At 39.7% G+C, this 7,781-nt stretch overlaps 1 pseudogene; it reads left to right on the top strand.

Moving 5' to 3' along the window:
* Positions 1-332: 332 nt before the first annotated feature.
* On the top strand, positions 333-2,796 carry LOC114005007 (PEST proteolytic signal-containing nuclear protein pseudogene; annotated as a pseudogene).
* Positions 2,797-7,781: the final 4,985 nt, after the last annotated feature.

Raw genomic sequence — 7,781 nt, 5'->3', positions numbered from 1 at the left:
GAGGAGAAGGGATTGCGGCGTGACCATCCCCTCTGGGGGGTGATTTCTCGCTTTCTGTCTCTATGTCTCTCTCTGTCTGGCGAGCGCACGCACCATATAGCGAAAACCTCTCCAAAAAAAAAAAAAAAAGATATAAATCACACATCATAAAACTCATCCCTTTAAGGTGCACATTTTGGTGCCCAAAATCTGGAGGGGAGGGAGAAACAGAGGAGAAGGGATTGTGCTGTGACTGTTTTCCATGGGGGGTACTCTTTCTATGTGCCCCCACTCCCGTTCCCTCACCATGAACACGGGAATAAGACCCCCAGATGCTATTTGGTTTTTCCGCAATGTCAGACTTTATTGCACCTGGTGTGTTTTTCAAGCTGCCAGGTTCATGACTCAAACTGAGCCATCAACCATGTGGGATCCAGCAGCCTTAACCACCGTGCCACTGTCTGGGCCTAGAATATTAAATTCTTAACTAACTCTTTAAACATTTTTTCAATTATAAAAATATTCATTTTTTAAAAATGTATACTTATAATAGTGAAAAATCCCCCTTTAATCCTATACCATAGTGATAACTACTGTTAACCCTTGCAGCATATTTCTCCAGCTAAATAAAAACTATTATTTTGGTGCCAGCTAGTAGTAGGGTGGTTAAAGCAACTGGATCCCACATGGTTAACTGCATGACTCGAGTCCTGACCTGGTGGCTTGAGAAACATGCAGGATGTGCACGTGTGTGCATTTGTGCCCCCAAATCCCAAGAGGAGAATGGAAAAGGGATTGTAGCATGGTCATCTCTCCTGAGGGGTACTTTCTCACTTTTCTCTCTCTTCCTCGGAAAGCGCATGTACCCTATAGCAAAACAAAAACAAAACCCTAACATTTCATTTCTGAAGTTGTATTTTTAAATTTTATTATTGTCCCTCTTTACTCCCCTCTATTTCCACCTCTCACCTATGAGTAACCGTCTTAATCTAGTGTGGGGCCAGCAGATGGTGTAGTGATTACGTCACTGGACTTCCAGGTCTGAGCCCCATGCAGAAGCCTCTCCATCTTTGAACTTTACGTTATACTTGCATCTTCCTTTTGCCCAGAGTAAATAAAGTGATTAATAGTCTTACTGTCTTTGCTATCTAGTCCAAAACCTTTTTATTTACACGTTCCTAAGCAATTAACTACCAATCACCAGACCCCTGACTGGAGCCATGAGGAACATTAAACAAAGGTCTGGAGAAAGACCTTAGAAATAATTAAACCTGAGTGACTCAGCTTCTGTAACAGCTTTTGCATGGGAACCCCACTCCCTTTCCTCTTCACCCCCTCCTCAGTTTCCATTGTAATCACCATATCAACCCAGAATTGATTGTGACCTTTGCCTATAGAAGGACCCCTCTCCTTCCCCTCGGGGTTGCGGGGTTTTGAGACATGAGTCCCTCGTATACTGCCAGCCTATTAATCAGTAAAACTCCAATGAATTTGGCTGTCTGGATGTCCTTTTATTTCTCACTAGATTATAACAACTGTTTGAGTCCCAGACCTGGTGGCTCGAAATTCATGCTGGATGCATGTGTGTACATGCCTAAGATCCCAAGAGGAGAACGGAGAAGGGATTGCAGTGTGGCCATCCCCTGAGGGGTGATTTCCTACTTTCTCTCTCACTGTCTTAGTCTGTCTCACTCTCTGGCAAGTGCACGTACCCTAAGGCAAAACCTCTGAAAAACAAAAAAAATTATACTATATGCCTCCTTATGTAGTGTTTTCTGTAGTTCCAAAAAATTATGTAATACATAGATAATCTGAACTTTTTTTTTCACTTAATGTATTATGGGCATTCCTCCAAGTCTACATACAGATCTGATCTAATCTTTTTAGCTACATAATTTCTGGAGTACGAATGCAGCAATTTATTCAACTATTTTCTAACTGATGAACATGCCTTTTTTTCTTAAGTTTTTGTCCTAGGGTACATGTATTCAGCAGAGAGAGAAACAGAGACAGTTATGGAGAAAGTAAGAAGTCACTCCCCAGGGGTGACGTCCTTGGCTTGGCTGCAGGGGAGGCCGCGGCGGGGAAAATGGCGGATGGGAAGGCGGGAGAGGAGAAGCCTGAAAAACTAAGACTGTTTCTTCCAGTAATGGAGGGGAAAGTTCCAGTTGCAGCGCTGAGAAGTGATCAGCTGAAGAAGAAGCTGTAGACCTTCCAACAACGCCTACAAAGATCTCCAAGTTTGGATTTGCCATAGGTAGTCAGACGGCAAAGAAGCCATCAGCCATATCCATCAAACTTGGATCAAGTAAGCCTAAAGAAACTATTCCAACTCTTGCTCCAAAAACCCTTTTAGTAGCAGTGGCTTTTAATGAAGATGAAGATAGCGAACTAGAGGAAATGCCTCCAGAAGCAAAGATGAGGATGAAGAATATAGGAAGGGATACACCAACGTCAGCCGGGAAGGAAAGCACGGGTTTCCTGATAACCAGAAGCTATGGGAGGGAAATATAAAATCTCATCTTGCAAATGTCCATGACCAAGACAATTAAATAATGTGTTTTGAAATTGGGGTGTGGGGTGGGTGTAAAGTTAAAAGGAACAGTTTCCTTTTTTAAAGAATGGTATAAGACTATCTTTGGAGCCGCTTTTTTTCTTTTTCATTTTAAAATTGAGTGGTACACTGCTAAATGAGAGTTTGAAATTAGAAGTCATTTATGTTTTATATGCAGATTTCAAGACATTACTAATTTTGTAGTTCATGTGATTAGTTTCCAAAGGTTACAGATAATAAATCAGAAATGGTACCTTTTTAAGAACTGCATATTTTTTTAGACACAACTCTTAGCACATTAAGAGGGAAGCAAAAAGTTATTGTCTATTTAAAACTGCAAGCAGTTCCTCATGCTCAACTCCCTCATTACCTGAACTGGCTCCCAGGAACAGCCTGGTAGAGAGAGGGAGTATTGTATTGGGAGGAAAATGTTACTGGACTATTGACAGAAAGTAAATTTAGGTAAAATACAGCTTTTTTTCCTTATGGGCATTTGTTTTGTTTCTAGTCATTATAAGTTAGGTATTACATTGCTGTCAGTGGATTAGAAGCTTAGCTCTTTTTTAAAAAAATAAAATTTTTATGTAAACTGAATATTTGAAATAGCCCACTTCACCTTAATGGGTCTTGTCTACCTTCATTAGTCTTTTTTTTTTTTAATTCACTTTACACCATCACAACACACAAATGAATTTTCCATCCAAAATACACTGTGCATTGGCTCAATCAAGCACATCCACATACATGTTCTCAGCAAATAATTTTCCAATTCTTACGTCCTGCATACCTTGCCCTTTGTCTTGCCATCCCTGATTCCCCATCCCCCACCCTCTGCTATGTCCCATCTTCCTCCCCCATTGTCCCTGGCCACATTTTCTTTATGTACTTATCTGTTAACAGACATTTAGCTTCTATAGCTTGGCAATGATTAATTATGGTGCAGTGAACATGAAAATGCAGATACCTCTTTGAGATAATGATTTTAATTTCTATAAATACATATCCAGTAGTAGTATTGCTGTACCATATGATAGTTCTATTTTTAATATTTTGTGAACCCCCAATACTGTTTTCCATAGTGGCTATACCAATTTATATTCCCACCAACTGTGTATAAGTATTCTCTTTTCTCTGCTTCTTCACTAACACTTGTTATCTTTTTTATTCTTTCTTTTGTTTCTTTGTTTTTTTAGACTTTTGATATAGGATGCATGAGTTCACCAGAGAGAGACATTAAGAGAGTAAAAGTGAGTAAAGATACTCCAGTGGGAGGACCACACTGAAATCTTCCATTCTTCTCTCAAGATTTTGGGCATGTATACACACATGCTCAGTGTGCTTTCAAGCCACCAGGTCCACGTCTCAAACCACAGGTTTGGCCATGTGGGATCCAATACCTCAATCACCATGCCACCTGCTGGTCTGCCTTTTTTATTTTAGCCTTTCTAGCATGTGTGAGGTGATATCTCTTTGGGGTTTTGGTTTGCATTTCCCTAATAATTAATATTATTGAGAACTTTTTTTATAAACCTGCTGGTCATCTATAAATCTTCTTTAGAAAAATGTCTGTTGACTATTTTTTAAACTGAACCATTTATTTCATTGAATTGAGTTGTAGAAATTCCTGAGATGTTTTGAGTTTTGACCCCTTTTCAATTTGAACTGAATTTACTACAGGATTTCTTATTAGTACACTTACATGGCTTATTTTACATATATATGTTTTGACCAGTGGCCTCTCAAAAGCACACTTTAGGTACAGAAAATGGAAAGAAAATGCATCTTCAAACATATTTTATGGAATCTCTCACCACATATACTTGTTAGATTTGTGTATCGTAGGGCTTTTGTTTTGTATTTTTCTCTTGTATATGAATTTTCTTTTTAATGTGACAGTTATATGCATCTCTAAAAGCATGGTCGCAGACTAAAACACACAGTGTGTAATGATTTCCCTGAAAACTCCTGCAATGTTAAATTTGGAGGCAGCTTCAGACTATTACATTGGTGGTAACTACTCACTGAGCTTTTTAAATGGGTAATAAATCCAGAGAAGCAGCCTGTGTATATTCCTAACACTTCGTTCACTTGCATTTAAGTTTAGAATAAGCCCCAAGTAAAACAATGGAAATGTATATAGAACTATTAGTTCTTTCATGATTTAATTATATCAAGATACATGAATTTAACTTTAACTTTTCTGTAGGCAAACTGTCCATTTTATTGTGTGTTAAAAATAACATCCCTCTCCTACATTCTTTTCTTGACTCAAATGAAATATTAACCTAAGGTCAAGGTGGGAGAGAAAACGACTGAGATGAATGTCTTCACTAAAATACCAATAAATTTGTCAAACTCAAAAGAAAAAAAAAAAAGTCACCCCTCAGGGAACGACCACCCTCCAATTCTTTCTCTAGTCTCTTCCCAGGATCTTGGGCATACACTCAAGCCGGGACTTGAATCATGGTCAGCCATGTGGAAGTCTGAAGACTTAACCACTACACTATCTGCTGGCCCCCATGCATGACATTTTCAGTTTTTGTGATTACAAAGAATTCTGCAGGACATGTTGAAAATCCAGTCATAGATGAGATTGTGAAGACAGAGGCATACACATGTGTACTTTCATTTTAATACGTATTACAAGATGAATTCATGCATTTCTCTACCAGTAAAGGGAGTGCCCATTCATTTTCTTCATTGCTTGAAAAATCATAAACTTTAAACCCTTTTAAAGCGGTGATGTTGACTAGTTGTGTGGTTTGGCATCTTTTCAAATGTTCATAACCATTTAGATTTCCTCCACTGTTCAACAGCTGTTCAAAAGTTAGCTACCTTTGTCTTTTGTCAGTTGTTTGCTCTTCTTATTGGAAATGATTAATTCTTGTCTGGCTTACAATTATTTTCAGATTTATCACTTGACTTTATAGGCAGCATTTTTTTTTTTTTGAGAGGTTTTTGCTATAGGGTACATGTGCTCGCCAGACAGAGACATAGAGACAGAAAGCGAGAAATCACCCCCCCCCGGGGGGATGGTCATGCCGCAACCCCTTCTCCTCCATTCTCCTCTCGGGATCTTTGGTATGCATGCGCATGGCGTGAGATCTAAGTCACCGGGTCCAGGACGCGAACCACGGTAGACTATGTGGGAATCCAGCGACATAGCCATTATGCTAACTGCTGGTTCCCAATAAGCAACATTTTTTTAAAAGTTAAAAAATACAAGCATGGGGCCAGCAGGTGGCATGGTTTTTAGGGGCACTGGACACCCACATGGTCAATTGTAGTTCAAGGCCCAGACCTGGCGGCTTGCCTTCTCACTTTCCCTCTCTCTCATTCTTGTGTCGCTCTCTTGCTGTCCCTCTCTTGGCAAATTACCAAAAAAAAAAAAAGTAAATAAATAAAGTTAAGTAAAATAATTCTCTAAAAAAATACAGGCATCAAGGTTTGTATTTTAAGTAATATATATGTATATGTGTATATATATATATATATACACACACACATATATATAAACAAAAAGGTTTGTATTTTAAGAAACCTGTTTCCTTTTTTTCTTTTTATTTTACTTATTGTTTTTTAAGTTTGTTATAGGATACATGTGATAACTAGAGAGAGACAGAGAGAGACAGAAAGTGAGAAAAGAAGCCACCAGGTCCAGACCAAACTGTGGTCAGATACGTGGGAGTTCAGCACCCCAACCACTATGCTGCCTGCTGGCCTGAAACCTGTTTCTTATTTTGCTTCACCGTTGATGTTTTTTCAGTGTTCTTTTACTGTTTATTAAATTCTATGCAGAGTAATGACAGGGGTAGTTTTTTCCTCAAAGAACAAAATTTGTTATCCTCATCTCTTTCACATTAAGTTGAAATGCTACCCTTTCATATAGATCCCCATATATTCAGGTAAATTCTGCATGTACTACGCATTCTGTTTCACTGTTCTGTTTGCTTACTCATGTTTAAAAGCATAATGCTCTAATAAGAGGAGGTTAAGTAAATTCTTTTTTTTTTCTTTTTTTGGAGAGAATTTTGCTATAGGACGTATATGAGCTCACCAGAAAGAGGGAAATCACCTGGGGGGGGGATGGCCACACCCCAATCCCTTCTTCTCCATTCTCCTCTTGGGATCTTGGGCATGCAGGTGTGAATTTAACCTGCAGGTCCGGGAGTCCAGCAACATAGCCATTACACTAACTGCTGGTCCCAGTAAATTCTGATTCAGAAAAGTAGGTATTCCTATTTCTCCAAAAGTTTTGGTACCACACAGTCTTCATAGTTGGTTCTTTCTAACATTATTTTAAACCATGGTTAAGTAAATTAGCTGTAACTAGCATTTTAAAAGTACATTTAGGGACCAGCAAGTGGCCTGGTGGTTAAGGTGCTGGACACTCCCACATGGCCGACCTCGGTTTGAGTCCTGGACCTGGTGGCTTGCTTTCTCACTTTCCCTCTCTCTCTCTTTCTCTGTGTCTCTGTATCTCTCTGATCAAATTAAAATAAATGTGAAGAAATAAAATTAATTCTAAAAAAAAAAAAGTTAGTAAAAAAAAAAATTCATTCAGTATTTTTACTTTAGTCATCCTGCTGGAAGCTGGTGTTACCTACAGAGAAACAGGCAATCCTTGTCAATAGGTTCCAGCACTATTCTTTGCCTCGCTGGGGAATGAAACAAGTATGGAAACAAACGGAGAGAAAAGTCGTCGCTCGGCCTCCGTGGGCAGCTGAAATTGGAAACGGCTCCAGATTATTTTTATTTTTTATAAATTATTTAATTTTATTCATTTGTTATTATTGTTACTTTTTTTCTTTGTAAATTTTACCAGAGAGACAGCAATTAAAGTAAGGAGGATGCCAAGTCGGGTACTCGAACCACAGTCTACCACGTGAGAATTCAGCACCTCAACCACCATGCCACCTGCTGGCCCATATTATAATTTTTTTAGAGAGATTTTTACTATAGGGCGCGTGTGCTCGCCGAAGACAGAGACAAAGAAAGCAAGAAATCACCCCGCAGGGGAAATGGCCACGCCGCAACCCCGAGCAGCTGTTCCTTCTTAGTAAGATGGGCGATCCAGACAGCAGGGAAGCTGGCAAGCAGTATCTGAGAAGGGGCCACCAGGCACCTGGGGACCGCTAGGAGCACCCCTACCGTGGCCCGGCCTACGGCGGCCACACCCTCATCGCTTCCGCAGTCCTTCCACCCCACAGGATGCAGCGGCGAAGCCGCGGGTGCCTCGTGCCGACCC

Source organism: Tupaia chinensis, unplaced genomic scaffold (genome assembly GCF_000334495.1).
Source record: "Tupaia chinensis unplaced genomic scaffold, TupChi_1.0 Scaffold141247_1, whole genome shotgun sequence".
In the NCBI taxonomy this organism is placed as follows: Eukaryota; Metazoa; Chordata; class Mammalia; order Scandentia; family Tupaiidae; genus Tupaia; species Tupaia belangeri.
This window is presented reverse-complemented; position numbering and strand designations above follow the sequence as displayed.